The sequence below is a fragment of the Carassius gibelio genome, chromosome B13 (assembly GCF_023724105.1).
Source record: "Carassius gibelio isolate Cgi1373 ecotype wild population from Czech Republic chromosome B13, carGib1.2-hapl.c, whole genome shotgun sequence".
NCBI classification, from domain to species: Eukaryota; Metazoa; Chordata; class Actinopteri; order Cypriniformes; family Cyprinidae; genus Carassius; species Carassius gibelio.
Genome location: NC_068408.1, coordinates 15578256 through 15596940, shown reverse-complemented (window position 1 = coordinate 15596940; position 18685 = coordinate 15578256). Strand labels below are relative to the sequence as shown.

Genomic DNA, 18685 nt, shown 5'->3' with positions numbered 1-18685 from the left:
TATATAGGTAATACTTTTTTAGACACTTCATTTAATCAATTCTGATAAAAAAAACTTCAAGGTAGTTTTAGATGGAGTGTACTGTATCATAACCACAGATTGTCACTATGCAGGACATTGCATTCAGCAGTTTTAAAACAGTTTCTAACATACTCTCTCCCTAGCTTACAAGCTTGAAAATGTCTTACTTCCTGTTGGGGTCCTGATTTGCAGCATCAAGGATACCCAAGAGATTGCCCATTTAAAAATGTATTTTGTGAGGCTTTCACCAAGACTCTTTTTACATTTAATGCCTAATATGAGATATAATGGTAAACTGTACATTTATGACCAGACATTTTTTAAATCAGACCCCAAAGAGATAATGGCAATATATGTTATTGATAATACTTCTATCCACATAGTTAATTTTCTTATGCTGCCATATTTTACTATTTACAATAAGGACACCACACACTAAAAGAAAAACATATATGTAGAAAAACAGAAAAAGTACTGGTAAAGGTCTGCCAGGAAATTTGCACAAAATACCTGTAAAAAAATCAATATAGAAAAAAAATCTTTCATATCAACACACTGGGTCCTATTTTTAGACTTTTCTAAGAATGCAAAACAATTTCCACATTTTATTTGAAATTATAAAAAAAAAAAAAAAGAAAGAAAAAGTGAAAAAACATCCGAGCATAAAAAAGTAGATGCTATTTACAGTGTAAATAGTGATAGGATCAGTTTACACAAAAAAAAGCCCCAAACAGAATAATGTTTATAGTAAGTACAGTGATAGATGATATTCACACTATGTGTAAACAGAAGTAGCATGATATTTGTACTAAGGTTACATTGTCGGAGCACTAGTAGGCAGAGTTTGTGAAAATATCCTTTGCCAGTTAGCTCTATATGTGCACTTACTGGACATTACAGCAAAAGGTTCATTCAAAAGCAAAAAGGGTTTTTCAATAGTCAGTCATGAACAATAACCTGAAGTATTCAGGGCCTCTGACACAATGAGTCTGTAAAGAGTTTGAAGCAATGCACTAAAATAGCAGCTGCCTCTGATGTGTGGTGAGAGGTCTGCCATATCAACCACAGCTTTGACAACTCTCTCTCACCTTTTTATTTTCTGTAGCTCAAATAGTAGAACATTACACTATTGGAAGGTCATGGGTTTGGTTCCTAAATGCAAGAACTGTTAAAATGTAAAAATGTGAATGCAAAGTCACTTTGGATAAAAGGCTGCCAAATGCATAAGGGTCAAAAGACATGACATACCATTTTGGTGTCTGCCTCAAATTACACTTACAGAACTTATTTTATATACATAGAAATGCTAAGTAAGGTTTCTACTTTAATTTTTTCAAATAACTTTTGAGAAAATGTCATGAACATAAGGGTGAAATCATTTTCCATCGTCATTCAGCGCAACAGCTATAAACAACATACTTTAATGTGATAGTTCACCCCAGAATGAAAATTCTGTAATAACTCAGCTCATATCGTTCCAAACGTGTAAGACCTCTATTCATCTTAGGAACACAACTTAAGATATTTTTGATTAAATCTGTGAGCTCTCTGACCCCCCATAGACAGCAATACAAATGTAATGTTCCCAGGTCCAGAAATGTAGGACATCAGTAAAACAGTCCATGTGTCACAACAGTGACTTAACTGAGAATGCTTTTTGTCCAAAGAAAACAAAAATAACAATTTATCCAACAATTCTTCTCCTTAAGTTACCATCTTCTGATATTTTGGAAAATACCACAACCCATATGTGCTTTCCCCTGAACATAATCAACGTAATCGAGTATTCTGGTAGCTTCTCAAAACTGAAGTTGAACCCTTTATGTTACATGGACTATTTTATCAATATACTTAACATGTTTCTGGGCCTGGGAAAATGTCATTCTGCTTGCTGTTTATGCAGGGTCAGAGAGATCCCAGATTTCATCAAAAATATCTTAACTTTTGTTCCAAAGATGCACGAAGGTATCTTGTATTTGGAATGACATGAGGGGGATTAAAGGGGGGGTGAAATGCAATTTCATGCATACTGAGTTTTTACACTGTTAAAGAGTTGGATTCCAATGCTAAACATGGACAAAGTTTCAAAAATTAAGTTGTACGTTTGAAGGAGTATTTCTGTTCCAAAAATACTCCTTCCGGTTTGTCACAAGTTTCGGAAAGTTTTTTTCCAGTATGGCTCTATGTGACGTTAGATGGAGCGGAATTTCCTTATATGGGTCCTGAGGGCACGTCTGCCGGAAGAGCGCGCACTCCCGTATAGCAGAGCACTGAAAGGCTGAGCACAGACAATCACTGATCAGAGCGAGAGCGTCGCGAAATGTCACAAAAGAAGTGTGTTTTTGGTTGCCAGGGCAAGACAACCCTGCACAGATTACCAAAGAAAAAACAGCATTAAGGGACCAGTGGATGGAGTTTATTTTTACAGAGCATCAACGGAGTTGTGAAGTGTTTTTGTTTGTTCCCTGCATTTCGAAGATGCTTGTTTTACAAACAAGGCCCAGTTTGACGCCGGATTTGCACATCGTTTATTTCTTAAGGATGATGCAATCCCAACGAAAAAGGGTCACGATCGTGTTTTGGAACCCCAGGCGGTGAGTAAAACTGCTTAAAATATCTCTGCCTCCTTGTTAGTGCGTCCACCTCCCATCGGAGACCCGGGTTCGAGCCCCGCTCGGAGCGAGTCGTTGCTGCTGCTGCTCTCGTTCAGTTTCAGCCTCGGGATCTGATTCTGGATCATAAATAAACGGCTGAATCTGACTGTAAGCCATGGTTTGTTTTGGATGATGATTTTTCCCTCAGGGTAATTGTCACAGCTTCCACATGCTCTCAACGCAAAAGCCTACTGGCGCTTGTGATTCTTTAGCTCCGCCCACACGTCACGCCTCCAGCCGGTTGTGTTTTTCCGGGAAAAATCAGTACAGACTATCTTTCTTTTATGAATATAATAAAACTAAAGACTTTTTGGAGTTATGAAGGATGCAGTACTACTCTATAGGTACTCAAGATTAACAGGATATTGAGTGAAAACGAGCATTTCACCCCCCCTTTAATGACAGAATTTTCATTTTTGAATGAACTATCCCTTTAATCTATTGTTAAGGCGGGCGTACACGGTGCGAATTCGGATGGTCGGAAGATCGTATGTCCACGCACACGGCACGAGTGAGTTTATCTGAAAATCGTACGGACGAGATGATATACGACACGATTTTACAACCTGCGAATTCCAGAAGCAAATCGCACGAAGTTGATAGACGCGTTCGACTTGAAGCAGCGCTGCACGCACAGAAGGATCACTGTATGACATTACCGCGAGAGCGATAAGAGAGCACACATATCCAATGCATTCGAATCGCTCTCGCGGTACTTTGATGTCATACAGGTGATCATTCTGTGCGTGCAGCGGTGCTTCAAGTGGAACGCGCCTAATATAACTGCTCTCCCTCTCTTATAACTGCATATAAAATATTGATACGAGCCGTGACTGTTTCCTACACGTACAGGTTATTTTTCAGCAATAGGAAACCGGGACGTTTGGTTACCCTGTGTGTGTGTTCTTGTATATGGTTTATAAATATCTGAAATGGGTATTAAAATGTAAACATGGTTTATGAGGACAATTACTGTGCCCTCGTAAACCAAATGGCTTTAAAAAATACTATACAGTGTTTAATAGAAAATTTAAACATGCATTTTCCGTGATGGATAGAGGTAGTGTATGGGGATATACAGTATAGAATACCGTTACGTTTATGGAGAGTCCCTGTAAACTACATATGCATGTGTGAGAGAGAGAGGGAGAGAGAGAGAGAGAGAGAGAAGGCATTGGAATACGTTGCTAGAAACATCATACAGCGCTCGCTGTTCCTGACAGACTTCAGCTGCCGTCTTCATCTTTCTTCTTCTGTGGTTTTCCTAGTTCGTGATTGGTCAACTTCAGATAAATCAACAAATCGGCTCGTTCAACAGCACAAATGGCACGAATTCAAACCGATAGCTCACAAACTTTTTATACGTTTAAAAATGATCGGGAGGTCGGGAAGTGCTCGTAAGCCACTCTGCTCGGCTCGTAATTCATCGCAAATGATACGAGCCGCGACCATACGAGAATACGCGATTTCCACACAATTGAAAAAAATCGCATGCGAACTCGTACGACAGCAAAAATCGCACTGTGTACGCCCTCCTTTACACTAAATGGCACTTTAGTTTTCTGTAAATCATGGTGAAAATATATGACAGTCATTATTGTTTGCTCAGAAAAGCAATATTTTAAACAGAACACAGCCTAATGTATGGGGTGAAAAACTAAATTTAAAACTTTAATTTTTTTATACTTTGGTGCTATGGGTCTTTGATCCAAAAATTTTAATGTAAATGGTTCAAGACAATAAATGACAAGCAAATATGAAAACAATTGATAACACCAATGTTACAATATAATTTTCACAGTAATCTCTCAATCTTTGCTTTTATTCACATTAATGACAATTAAAAGAAGAAAAAGAGCTGCCTCCCTAATGACTATGTCTTACTTTAGACCCAATTAACTTCTACTAACTATTCTATTCTTAGAGGTAAGATGTCAATCACATATTATAAGCTTCTAGAGACAGTTATCTGCCCACAAAAAACCCTCACATGTATTGTCTTCAGTTTGATCAAACATACTCACTAAACACTTGTGCGCACGCTTGCTAAATGACAGTGGAGACACAGAGGTGCAGCTGACATTCATAAGCTCACTATCTGGGCCAAGAGAAACACACAACCACACACACACACTTACACTCATACATACTAATCTGGAAAGGGTTCTATTCCAGCCCTAAAGTGCAAATAGACCACTTACAGTCTAAACTGTGTAATTAGATCCTTAATCAGGGATCAGAACCACAGAGAAGCTTCTACGTAATGAAATTCCTCATTCATCTAAACTCATATACAACCTGACCCAATCTACTTTTAAACAAGCTGCCTTGAACAGCTGTGGCTAACACACATCCTGTCACTCAATCAGATATTTAAATAAACTTGCACGCATACACAGATTATTTCCATTAGCTATATGAGCATTTATAACAAACAAAATAGAAGTTTAATGTAGTTTGGCAAATACGAATTTTCAGCATAATATTTCATGCCTCACATGATCCTTCAGAAAACATTCTTATATTCTAATTTGTTGCTAAATAAACATTTCTTATCATCATTGTTGAAACCCGTTGTGCTCCTTAATATTTTGTGGAAGACAGTAAAGCCTCCCTCAGAAGTAACGTTAGGCCTGCAAAAACTTAGCTGAAGGAAAGTTAAGCTTAAGTGTCCCATTGTTTTGCTGAGTCTGCTATTTATGTTTGGACTGGTGGTCTTATGGGAACAAACCCAATTTTGATATTCTCAAACAAGTGGATTGATAATATGTGGTGTTTCCGCTCGGTCAGACGGATCTTACCCTGTCAAAACAGCTCGTGAGACTGCAGACGCGTCTCGCGGCCTTGTCCTGCACCAGACTGGCGTCGTGCTCGGTGTTCAATCAGCGCACACTTGTTTGACGCAGCTGGCCGCCCGCTGCGCTTTTCTGTGTCCTAGGGCTTTACCCGAGGTGTCGACTTACAAACTAGAGGCATCAATATATTCTTTGAGCGGTTTAACTCGATTTAGAATTTAATTATCCGCTAAACTGTGCGCGGAAGCGTTTTGTGGGAACAAGCGGCACTTCACAACCTCTCATGTCAATCATCCGATAAATAGGAAACCCATATGAGCTCAAGGCAAGCGATCACGTTACCCAGATCTTAAACTTAAAAATATATATTTACCATTATATAAATAAATCTACCATTATATATATATATACACCCACATTATATATATATATACTATGATTTTCTATAACTAAAATTCTTAAAGTGTTAGTTCATCCAAAAATCTAAATTGTCATTAATAACTCACCCTCATGTCTTTCCAAACCCGTAAGACCTCTGTTCATCTTCAGAACACAGTTTAAGATATTTTAGATTTAGTCCGAGAGCTCTCAGTCCCATTGAAACTGTGTGTACGATATACTGTCCATGTCCAGAAAGGTAAGAAAAACATCATCAAAGTAGTCCATGTGACATCAGAGGGTCAGTTAGATTTTTTTGAAGCATTGAAAATACATTTTGGTCCAAAAATAGCAAAAACTACGACTTCATTCAGCATTGTCTTCTCTTCCGGGTCTGAAGTAAGATTTCAAAACACTGCAATTTAGTGATATCCAGATTATTCGATGTAACCAGATCTTCTTGAACCAGTTCACCAAATTGAAATGAATCATTTGAAACGATTCGCGTCTCCAATAAGCATTAATCCACAAATGACTTAAGCTGTAAAATTTTTTAATGTGGCTGACACTCCCTCTGAGTTAAAACAAACCAATATCCCGGAGTAATTAATTTACTCAAACAGTACACTGACTGAACTGCTGTGAAGAGAGAACTGAAGATGAACACCGAGCCGAGCCAGATAATGAACGAACAACTGACTCGTTTTCGAGTGAAGAACCGGTTGCATCGGTTTTCGGATCACCAGTAGTTCTTTCAGACAGTTCGATTCAATAAACCAGTTGAAGAAAATGGTTCACCAGTTCTATTGCGCTCGACGTAATGACGTCATTTGTTTATCATTGGTTTACCCGCGCTCATAACATTAGGACAGAATCAGAATCAGAATAATGCTAATTGGAGATGCGAACCATTTTAAACGATTCAGTTCGATTTGGTGAACTGGTTCAAGAAGATCCGGTTACATCGAATGATTCTTTCGCGAACCTGCTATGACTACATTGCAGTGTTTTAAACGTGCTCACAGCAGACCCGGAAGAGAAGACGATGCTGAATAAAGTCGTAGTTTTTGCTATTTTTGGACCAAAATGTATTTTCGATGCTACAAAAAATTCGAACTGACCCTCTGATGTCACATAGACTACTTTGATGATGTTTTTCTTACCTTTCTGGACATGGACAGTATAGTACCATGCACACAGTTTCAATGGTGGGACTGAGAGCTCTCGGACTAAATCTAAAATATCTTAAACTGTGTTCTGAAGATGTCCGGAGGTCTTATGGGTTTGGAACGACATGAGGGTGAATTATTTGTGACATAATTTCTATTTTTGGGTGAACTAACCCTTTAATTAATTTAGTGTAGCAGCCCAGTTCAATACATTTTGTCACAATTAAATTTTATTTCATGCAATCCACTTAGAAATAGAAGTTAAATGCATGAGGAAGAGGAAGACTTGTTAAGAGTTTCATGGTCATTTGCAATTTAAAAGAGTTTTCAACATCATACGTGGCCTTTAGGAAAATGTACAATAGGACTACATAATGTGCACTGTTACTAGCATAACTGACTGAAAGCGATTACTTTTTAAAGATTTTGAAAAACATGTTTAAATTTATTACAGTTTGCTCATTTCAGTTTGGTTTATGCTACACAAGGCTTTAAGTTGAGTTCACATGTTAATTGAAAAATTTCCCAGCATATATGTATTCTTACTTAATTATATTTTGCATGCACCGTATAAAAATGACTCCTGATTAAACTACTTTAAATCACTTTATCTGGTCATAAATGTATTTGCACACTCGGTTTGTCAGTTAGATGCAGAACCGCAGCCTCAGATTGTGAAGCAAAATCAATTCAAGAATTTGAGTGAACTTCACAAGGAATGGACTGAGTCTGGGGTCAAGGCACACAGACGTGTCAAGAAATTTGGCTACAGTTGTCGTATTCCTCTTGTTAAGCCACTCCTGAACCACAGACAATGTCAGAGGCGTCTTACCTGGGCTAAGGAAAAGAAGAACTGGACTGCTGCCCAGTGATCTTAAGTCCTCTTTTCAGATGATAGCAAGTTTTGTATTTCATTTGGAAACCAAGGTCCTAGAGTCTGGAGGAAGAGTGGAGAAGCTCATAGCCCAAGTTGCTTGAAGTCCAGTGTTAAGTTTCCACAGTCTGTGATGATTTGGAGTGCAATGTCTTCTGCTGGTGTGGGTCTATTGTGTTTTTTGAAAACCAAGGTCACTTCACACCTTTATCAAGGAATTTTGAAGCAACAATTTCATGCTTCCTTCTGCTGACCAGCTTTTTGAAGATGCTGATTTCATTTTCCAGCAGGATTTGGCACCTGCTCACACTGCCAAAAGCACCAAAAGTTGGTTAAATGAGCATGGTGTTGGTGTGCTTAACTGGCCAGCAAACTCACCAGACCTGAACCCCATGGAGAATTAGAAATATAATAAATAGGGTACTGTAAAGAGGAAAACGAGAAACAAGAAACCAAAAAATGCAGATGAGGTGAAGGCCACTGTCAAAGAAACCTGGGCTTCCATAACACCTCAGCAGTGCCACAAACTAATCACCGCCATGCCACGGCGAATTGAGGCAGTAATTAAAGCAAAAGGAGCACAGTACTGAGTACATGTACAGTTAATGAACATACTTTCCAGAAGGCCAACACTTCACAAATTTTTTTTTAATTGGTTTCATGAAAGTATTCTAATTTGTTGAGATGTGAATTGGTGGGTTTTTGTTAATTGTGAGTTGTTAATTAAAAGAACCAAAGACTTAAACTACTTAATTCTGTGTGCACTGAATTTATTTAATACAGTTTCACAATTTGAGTTGAATTACTGAAATAAATTAACTTTTCCACAACATTCTAATTTAATGAGATGCACCTATACATCGTTCAGCAATTTTTTGACTAATTGATTGATGTCTTAAATACAAAAATTAGGAGAAGCCTAAAACGGGCCCGAGGGGCGTAAAAAAGTCAAGGCCTGTTGCCCGGGCTGAAATGCAGGGTGCTAGTGTCCCAGATATACGATTAGAAAATGTCCTACCACAACAGCACATCAAGTTCAAAAAATCATCTGAGTTCTGTAAGTAGTAAGCCTATAGAATATTGTTGGTGTAAAATAAACGAGCTGCTTTAATCTGCCATGTTAATTTGTAATTTTACACATGAAAAAAAACGTCTACTTGCAAACACAGCAGTCATAAAAAAAAGTATTAAAAAAACATACAGTAGCACAGTCTAATAGTTTGTCTACATTAAAAGTATTGTTCTTAACAGATCTGTGTGTTTGGTATCACTAGTGCAGTGTCCATTCTCTGAGCATAAGCCCTACCACATGAGGTGCGCCACTTCTGGATTGCGCTGTTCTTTAGTTTATTAAAAGCTGATTAATTCTGAACGTGTTGCATGTCCATTTTGCAACCAAAATTCGACACTGCACTCCTTTCGGTCTGCAACAACACACCCGCCTCGCGTGAAGTCAATTGGATGAACAGTTCTCGACATAATATAAATGCAAACAGACAGACAGATACACACACAGAGATTCCTGCCTTTATTTGAGAGAAGAATATGTTCAGCAGGCTCCCTCCGAAGCTTCCAATATTCAGTGTTGTTTACTACCGAAGCTTTGAAGCTCAAAAATTGGTATTTGGACCAGCCCTATTATTAATCTGAGATATAAACTAAAACGTTACAAATAAGTTACAAGTTCCATTTACAAAGTTGACCCCATGACGGGCCACCAGTGATCCACTACAGTGTTCAAAGTCTCAAAATCGCACATTCAACAGCAGATTGTAAACACCAAAGAAAGAAAATTGCTTTAATGCAAATAATGGCCTTCAATATTGAGAATAAAAAGAAAAAACAACAAATATGTATGAGGCATATTTATGCACACTTTCCCAAGTAGCTCTGTATTTTTCTATGACAGATGTCTCCTTAGAATAGCTCACTTAATTTCAATCACGAATTTCAAAAGACTAAATTTGCTTTTGGTTTTTGAGCTAAATGTGCTGTGGAGTTTGAATGAGGGTCTGTTTTTGAATCATAATGGTCCAATCTGTCAGTGATCTTCAGTGTTTATCTAACAGCTTAGACAAGGCAAATAGACACTTGGGTTTGATCTTGAGGTCTATTGTGATTGGACGCCACAATGAGCAGACACATTTGAGCAGGTTAGAGGTGACAGGTCAAAGGTCACCGGGTCTGTGGTCATGATCATGGGTGGCATATCTCCACAAACATCATAAATTGTAATCCTCCTGTCCATCTGTGTGCATTTATGTGTAAGATGACTGAGTATAACAAGAGATAATTGGAAACAAAAAGCACACACCAACCTTCCTCCTCATCTCTGTTACAACGTCTATTGTCACGGTCACAGCAAGGTCAAGGGAGATGAACCTCAGCAGAAATATTGATTATGAAACTGTTAAAGATTCCTTGCCCTTGAGCCAAGGGAACATATTTGGTTAAAGGATAAATAAAGATATATTATCAGCAATACAGCAAAACTGTAACTTTTTTACTTCTACTTTTCATCAGAAGTATTCTTCCCATGTTCATATTGACCCACCGACATGCTTCACGTCTGTGTGACCCTGGATTAAACTCAGGAGCTAATCGAAGAGCGTCTGCAGGTTTAGGTGTGTCATTTGTTTATTTGTTTAGTGGGAGGCCATCATCTCCGCGACCGCGAGCCACCACATTGTGCCGAAGCTAAAGGCGAATATCTCTGTGCATTAATCAAAAGGATTTTAGATCATTTATGAACATGCTCGTCTGGCATCACTGTTTTAAACTCTGCTCTGTTAATCTGAGTGAATTGTGGGTCTGCCGTTGTTTTGGACTTTGCCCTTGACTTCTGATTGATTTGTGCTCAAACAGATCGGTAGTGATGCATCTGCTAGGTGAATGAAAGCTAAACGTCATTAACCTAGCTACCCACGGCCTTCGATTTTAAACTGAGCATAATCTCATGGGAAAATGTTACTGTTATCATAATAAAAAATGTACATTCATTAAACAAAACTGGGTTGTTATGTAGTGGTACTATTATATTATATTATATTATATTATATTATATTATATTATATTATATTATATTATATTATATTATATTATATTATATTATATTATATTATATTATATTATATTATTAGGCTAATATGGAAGGGTAAAATATGTTTTTTAATATATGTTTTTATATAGGGGACGTGTAAAGCAGCAACCAGAGAACATTCTGAGTTTCAGGAAACACTTGCAGGCAGAAAGCAACAGGAGAGGATTAACACAATGGAGCGCAGGAAATGACATTTAACTTGTTAATATTTCTAGCTTTAGATTAATGATAAATTGTCTATTATTTTTCCTTAAAAGAGAAAGATAAAACGGGTGTTTGGCCGAGGGCCCAAGCGCGTCCCTATGCAAAGTGACAGCCAATTAATGAGCGCAGAGTTGAGCTAATGACGTCATGCCTTTCAGCGTCTAGTTTGGGGTAATGACTTTCCAAAGAATCTGCTGATTGAAATGTAACTTGCCTGGCCTCGGGCGAACAGCTAGAAATGGCTAGAACAGAGGCAATCAGAAGATGGCTGAAGACAAAGGATAGGCCTACTCCGCTCCTCTTAAATCAGTTTCTCTCTATAGAGCTGCAGCCGATGTTGTGAATCTATATGCATATTGATTAAAAAAAATATATATATATATATAAAACACCATAGACTGCTTGCAGCAAACAAGCATTAGCATATTCATGGTAAATATGCAGGCTATTTACGATAATAAGGTCGGATTATTCAATTCAATGAATGTTAAATAGATGAGCAAATAGTGTATGCGTTATCTACAATGACTTCTATTCATTCTTCATCTCTTCCCAATTGAACTCTTCATTTCATTTAACTTTTCGCCTTTTTAATTTCAGTCAGTTTCGTTTTTTTTTTTTTCAATAACGTCCGGGACACCTGGTTATGTGCTGAGCAGTTTATTTGTGGGAAAAATCCCGCCCCGCGGCCAGAACGCGGGATAAGCGCTTTTTATTATACACCACACAAATAACCGAGGAGATTAGCGCGCGAATGCTGTGCATAAAAGATATGCGCGTGAATCAAGATAACAACGATGCTATTTCCGCGCGTATGGCGTTCCACTTTCCACTGTGTCCCACTTACTCTAGGCGTGTGTAAAGTTTTAAAACCGGGGTGTTAAACTCAGCTCATGCATGACCAAAGTCCTTCAGAATTTGGCTTAAACTCTCATTAAACATACGTTACTTGATCCAGCTTTGGAGCTGAGTTTTCACCTTTTTATATTATATTATATTATATTATATTATATTATATTATATTATATTATATTATATTATATTATATATGTCTAAAAGTGTCTTTTAAGTTACTTAAAGTGTTCTCTTGCTAGACAAAATGGCTAGGATATGGAAAAAACGCCATACGTGAGTTTACAGTTACTTCTGGATTGAATATTATTGTTCCAGTGTGAAACAACTTGCCTCAAAGCCATCATATTAATATAAAAAAATGGTTATCTCTGTCAGAAGACAATGACCCCTTCATGTAACTATCCAAAATAAACTCCACAACATAGTCTGACTTAAAATTACGTTTTATTATAGTAATACATAATTACTTTTTAAAGTAGCCTAGTTATGGTATTTATCTTTTTGTACTTTGCTGCCCTCTTTCGGATAAACATGCATTACTTTTTTCATTCAGACCATGGAAAATTTAGATTTTATACTGCACATTCGCAAATTAATTAATATTTTTGTGTCATTTGACTTGTTACTGATGTAGGTCTTTTGGTATTTAGTTTGCGTAATTTGATATTTATTGAACTGTTGCAAAATGTTACATGAATACATAGAACATAATTTTCAAATTGCATACAAATTTGTTAATTCACATCATCTATAAAATGACTTAGTTGTTTTTATAAATCATTTACAGAAAATAATGAAACATTTAGTTACCCCCAAACCAATTATAAAATCTTATACATTAATGAATTACAAAATTAAAATAACAGATAATCTTCAACGTAAGACAAGTCAGAAAAGTGTCATTAAAATCGGTCTATATTACAATGCTCCATGCATAGGAATTATACACACTTCAAATTATATTTTGCACTGGAAAGTATTTTTAAGCCCTGCAATGGACTGGCCATCTCCATGCAGGGATAGATTCCAACATCTCTGTCACCCTGCATAGTAGTTTGACTGAATTGGATAGATGAAGGGTTTGTTTATCTATATGTTTGTCTCAGTCAGAGATCATATTTTGATGTTTTCCAAATGAAAAAGAAAATTCTCACTGATTTGCTGCTGAGATTTCACTCCATCGAATATGCTTCCCTGATTTTTCACATTGTTTATGTCAAAGAGTGTTATTAAGAGATTTCTTATGACCCAGGGGCATGCAATACATGCATCTAAAAGCACTGGCTGACAGCAGAGAGAGAAAACAAGATTGTGTGTGTGAATGCCACAAATCTCCCATAAAAGTTGATCCCTCAAGTAAAAACATTACTTTCACCATCCGGGAAATTCTCCAAGAGAAATAAAAATAACTGCTTCGGCTGACCTGCGTACATTAAGCATACAGTTTTTTGCTCTTTCTTTGTTGGAAATTGCGAGAGCCAAGCCAAGGGCACCATGTCACAACAAGAAGAGAGCACATATACACACTGGCCCAGAAAAAAATCAGCTCTGAGAGAATGACTTCAGGGGCTCTGAGCCACGAGATGCTTCAATACAGACAGAATAAACATACTAAAAAAATAAACATATAAGTGTACTAACAAGGCACTTTTTTGTTTTCATCTATAAAATAAATTCAAGTTTCCCCTAACTTAACAGTATAAATGTGTATTAATATTTCTTAGTAATTAATAAATTTATTAACAAGTCTGTTAAGGAATAGTTAATCTAAAAATGAAAATTTGCTGGACACTTACTCATCCTCGGGCCATCCAAGATGTAGATGAGTTTGTTTCTTCATCAGATTTGAGAAAAAAAAAAGTAAAATTAGCATTACATCATCTGCTCACCAATGGATCCTCTGAAGTGAATGGATGCCATCAGAATGAGAGATCAAACAACTGAGAAAAAACTTTACAATAATCCACAAGCAATCCACATGACAATTAATCAGTTAACATCTTGTGATGCAACAAGCTGTATGTTTGTAAGAAACATCTTCAAGAACGTTTTCCAGAAAAAAAGTCAGCACACGTGAATCTGGAGACAAATATGCACATACCATGGACTTTTACAAGCGAAAACTGTCCATAACAGTTCTAAACAAACATGTTGGTGGATTTAGAGGACAACAGGGGATGGCCTATTTCACCATATGAACACATATTTTGGCACAGTCTAAGTTTAAAGTTAAAATAACTTAATGATAATGTAATCACTTTACAAGACTTTACTGATGGACTGGACTCTACTTATGGATTACTGTGATACTTTTCTCAGTTGTTCGGACTCTCATTCTGATGGCACCCATTCACTGCAGAGGATCCTTTGGTGAGTAAGTGATAGAATGCTTAATTTCTCCAAATCCATTCTGATGAATTAACAAACTCATCTACATCTTGGATGGCCTGAGGCAATCATTTCAGCTTTGTTTTTTTTTTCTTTTTTACTTTTTTTTATTCCTTTAAACAGATCATATAAAAAATGTAAGTGCAACAAAGTGAACTTGGACACACCAAGTCGTCCTCATATTTAAATGCACCACCTCTGTATCTTGGATGGGCTAAGTACATTTTAGTAGATTATCATTTTTTGGTGATCTATCGTAAGTGGAGAAGTTTGCAATGAGACCTATATATGCTTTGATAATTATCCGAAAGATTATGTCACATTTTTTGTATTTATGTAACAATTCAGACATTAGCAAAGCACAATCCAGAAGAAGTACAAGAGGAAGCTTTTTCCAACTGTAGTTGTTGCTTGTTTACTTCATTCAAGCAGTGCCATGGAGAAAAAGGGAGATGCCATTATATGCCTCAAATGCACAGCAGACAAATCTGGGTTTGTTTCCCTTCAGCTATGATGACGTTGATGCTTGACGACACTGAATGGCATCTTTTAAAATATCTGCAATCAGGCGTGCTTAACTAAGAAAATTCAGCACAGCGAAGTGCATCCACATCAGAGTAGTTCCCACTGGATTGCATCTCATGGAGTTCAACATGGCAGTGAACAGCACATTAGTGAGCTTTGATGGTGGCGTTCAGCAGTTAGAAGGGGAAGATACTAAAATAATCATACCAGCTATTCTCAGCACAATCAGTGGGCTTGGGATCGGTGGGAATGTTTTGGTGCTTGTGGTACTAATCTACGTTTTCATCAGCCAGAGTGCATCCGAGGCTAATGTGATGCTTGCCAACTTGAGCGCAACCGACTTGATGATACTCTCTGTGTGCGCTCCTGTGCGCGCAATCACATACTACAAGCGCACTTGGACACTTGGACTACTGGCTTGCAGAACTACTGAGTGGATTCAGCACAGCTGTCTGGCGGTAAAAGCATTTACACTGTTTGCTACGAGTCAAGCACGCCATAACTTTTCCAGTCATCCTCAGGAGCAGTCCAATTTTCGTCAAAAGAACGTTGTGATCACCTTAATAATCATATGGACGGTTGCACTCTTGTTTCCAGTTCCTGATATAGTTTTTTCCAGGTTAAAAGAAGAGGGAAATATCAGTCTGTGTGTATCCGAATCATCTTTTCACTCCCAAGATGCAATGAGAGTTTTCAGTAAGATGCTACCATTGGGCATCTACGTTCTTCCAGTCATCCTCTCTGCTGTGTGTCACATCAGGACCATCTTCCTCATCAAACCGAGTTCCCACGAGGAGTCTTCTCTTGCACGTCAATATGAGCATTCTTTGATGTATTTATGCGTCATCGCCCTGAACACACTGATGTTGCTTCCCGAGTGGGTCTCTTGGGTTTGGATGCACCATAGATCCGGCGAAAGCTGCAAACCATCAGTCGGTTTGCTGATTTTCGCTCAGGTGTGCGTTTACTTGAGTAGCATGTTCTTTCCCGTCATTCTTCTGACCATGCATGTGCCCCTCAGAGAAAGTCTTAGCAATCTGTGTTCACTGTTGGCTTGCCGACGTGATAAACACAGAATAAAACTTGAGGGGAATGGAAATGAGATGCGCACAGTTGTTATGAGAGTGTTGGATGAGCGAGGATGTGTGACCAGAAAAGAGCGGCATTCAGATGCATCCTGTCAAACTCTTCCAGATCTCGAGCACTTCTGGAGCGAACGGCGAAACACTACAGTCACAGAGGATAGTGACCCGTTACCATGGGAACGACTGAATCAAAGCAACGTTAAACTCTAACCTTTGACCTCTGTTATGTCTGTGTGGTAAAATCCAGTTTAAGATGCTAGTTTTGTTTTGGAGAATGATAGTTGAATCTAAGCTGGTCCAAGCTTGTAATAAACTGTGCAGTCATGTATTGACTAAATGTATGTATTGAATATGAAAACCTTTTTCTGATTGCCCTGCATAGTTGCACAAGGCCAAAAAGGTTACTTTTCTTTTTTAAGAAGTAAATCAAACTTATTTTATAGTCTGCTTCTGTTTAGTCTGTTGTGTATTTAATTAATGTATGTTCCGACTCAGAATCTGTTTCACTAAGAAATGTTTTAAGTATATGTTAACAATAAAAATATGCTTAAAAATGTGTATTTTGTACTCCCCTTTTGATTGATTTCAAATGCAACTTAGAATGTAGGTGATAATAGTTCGAAACATTTCGAATGTGATTTGTTTCATAGAAATATGCTTGCATTTTTTCTTACTATATACTATATATTTAATATATGTTTTTATTTGTATGTGGTATCAAAAGATTAGATATAAAAGGAAGGACCATGCTCACATAAACCATGAGAACATGCTATATTGTTGGTCAAGAGCTCACAGTGGATGCTATTTTAGTGTAGGCTCTATTAGAGCCAAATGAATGATTAGCTTTAGGTGCTTTTTGCAAGACGTGCTTTTAAAAGGTTCCTGTTCTTTCAACTAAAAGCCTGCTTGGTTACTACAATACCGTCTGACATTTAACATTCAATGGTGAATTCATACTGTGACATGCATGCAATATATAGGCCAGCAATGCATAATGTCCACAAATGAGATTGGAATTCACGAGCAAATGCTTATGCACAGTTTTACTTAGGAGCTTGTCAGTTAGGGTCGATTTACTAAGCTAAACATATTTTGCACAGTTATATATTACTTATAGCAGCTTGGCAATAGTGTTGTCAAATGATTATTGTTGATTAACTGCATCCAAAATAAAAGTTTTTGTTTACAAGGATATGTGTGTGTGTGTACTGTGTATATCTATTATGTATATATAAATACACACATGTGTATATTTATATATAAAATATTTATATATAATATTAATAAATACATGTAAATATTTTCAAAATAAATACTGTATGTATGTATTTATACATGCATAATAAATATACACAGTACACACACATACATTATGTAAACAATTTTAATCACAATTAATAATATGACAGGCTACTTGGCAGATTTTTTTGTTTGCATAGCAAGTTTCCATGACATAAGCCTATGATGCCACTAATCTAGTACATTCTGTCTTTGCCAAAAGTATTAACTATAAAATGTACAACTATTTATACACTCAATATTAGGTAGCTATTCACTTTAGGCTAATAGAGTATGAAAAATTATGGTTTAAATAGTACAGTATTGTATTTACTATGTTGGAGATAAACATAAGTCCAGTGATTTATCATGCACAGTATTCTGGTTTCAGTGGCCTATATACACACACAAACACAAGAGATTGGCTGTAGCCCTAGGAGATGCTCATATTATGTATTTTCTGTAGTATAATAGCCATTACCCGTGAAGAGAGTGAAACATGCAGTCACTGTGGGAATTGAAGTGGAGGGGATAGAGACGAAATAAAAAAAAATCTGAATAAACAGGGCCATCTACTGGCCATTTAGTGAAATATACACTGGGGTGACTTGGTGAACTGGCCATTGGTACATAAATGAGGGCACTTGCATATTGCCAAGGACCAACCGTTTCCTCAACATAAATGATCAAATATTCTATTATTACTCTGTTATAACTCCGTTTCACAGACTTTCTCACTTTAGTAACTCAAATCACTAAAGAATTTATTTTTGGGACTAGACGTCACTTTTTGTCATTGCTGCAGATGTGCAAGTATAGGCTAAAAATGCGCATGTCTGATAACGCGCGTCTGCGCAGTGTACACTACGTGTAACTCCAACTTTACAGAAAAAAAAAAAAAAATCCATAGTTACTGTTGAATTGGACACAAGATTTGTACACATTTAATATTTAATCGAGGTAGCCTACGGCACTTTCAGTATCATAGCCCTTCCTCAGAGTTTATCAGCTTTCAGTCGCTTCTTTATCTGTTTTTACAGCTGCCATAGTTTTAACAGCTGTATAATTATATAAATAGGCAACCATGCATTTCAAAGTCTACCTGATCTAGAATAATTTTAGTTTATTTTCGACATCAGTTTGTCCCCTACGCCCACTACACCTGCCAACAAACTAATACAAATAATAATGGTTATGGGTTTTAAACTTGTCCTATTGAAAGACAATACGATTACAAAATCATGTTTGCAACACGGAAATATGATAATTTAGTGGCGTTATATTGTAATAAGTTGATACACAGTTCCGAGGTCCAATGAAAAAGACAAAGAGCGTGTGATGAAAGGGGAGGGAGGA

At 37.1% G+C, this 18685-nt stretch overlaps 1 protein-coding gene across 1 annotated transcript in view; it reads right to left on the bottom strand.

Moving 5' to 3' along the window:
• The window catches only part of LOC127970607 (rab11 family-interacting protein 5), a 28478-nt gene extending 22717 nt beyond the window's left edge, over positions 1-5761 (bottom strand). Inside the window, exon 1 of the mRNA XM_052573254.1 lies at positions 5477-5761. The gene's annotated coding sequence lies outside the window, so the exon portion shown is untranslated. The remainder of the gene's footprint in view (positions 1-5476) is intronic.
• Positions 5762-18685: the final 12924 nt, after the last annotated feature.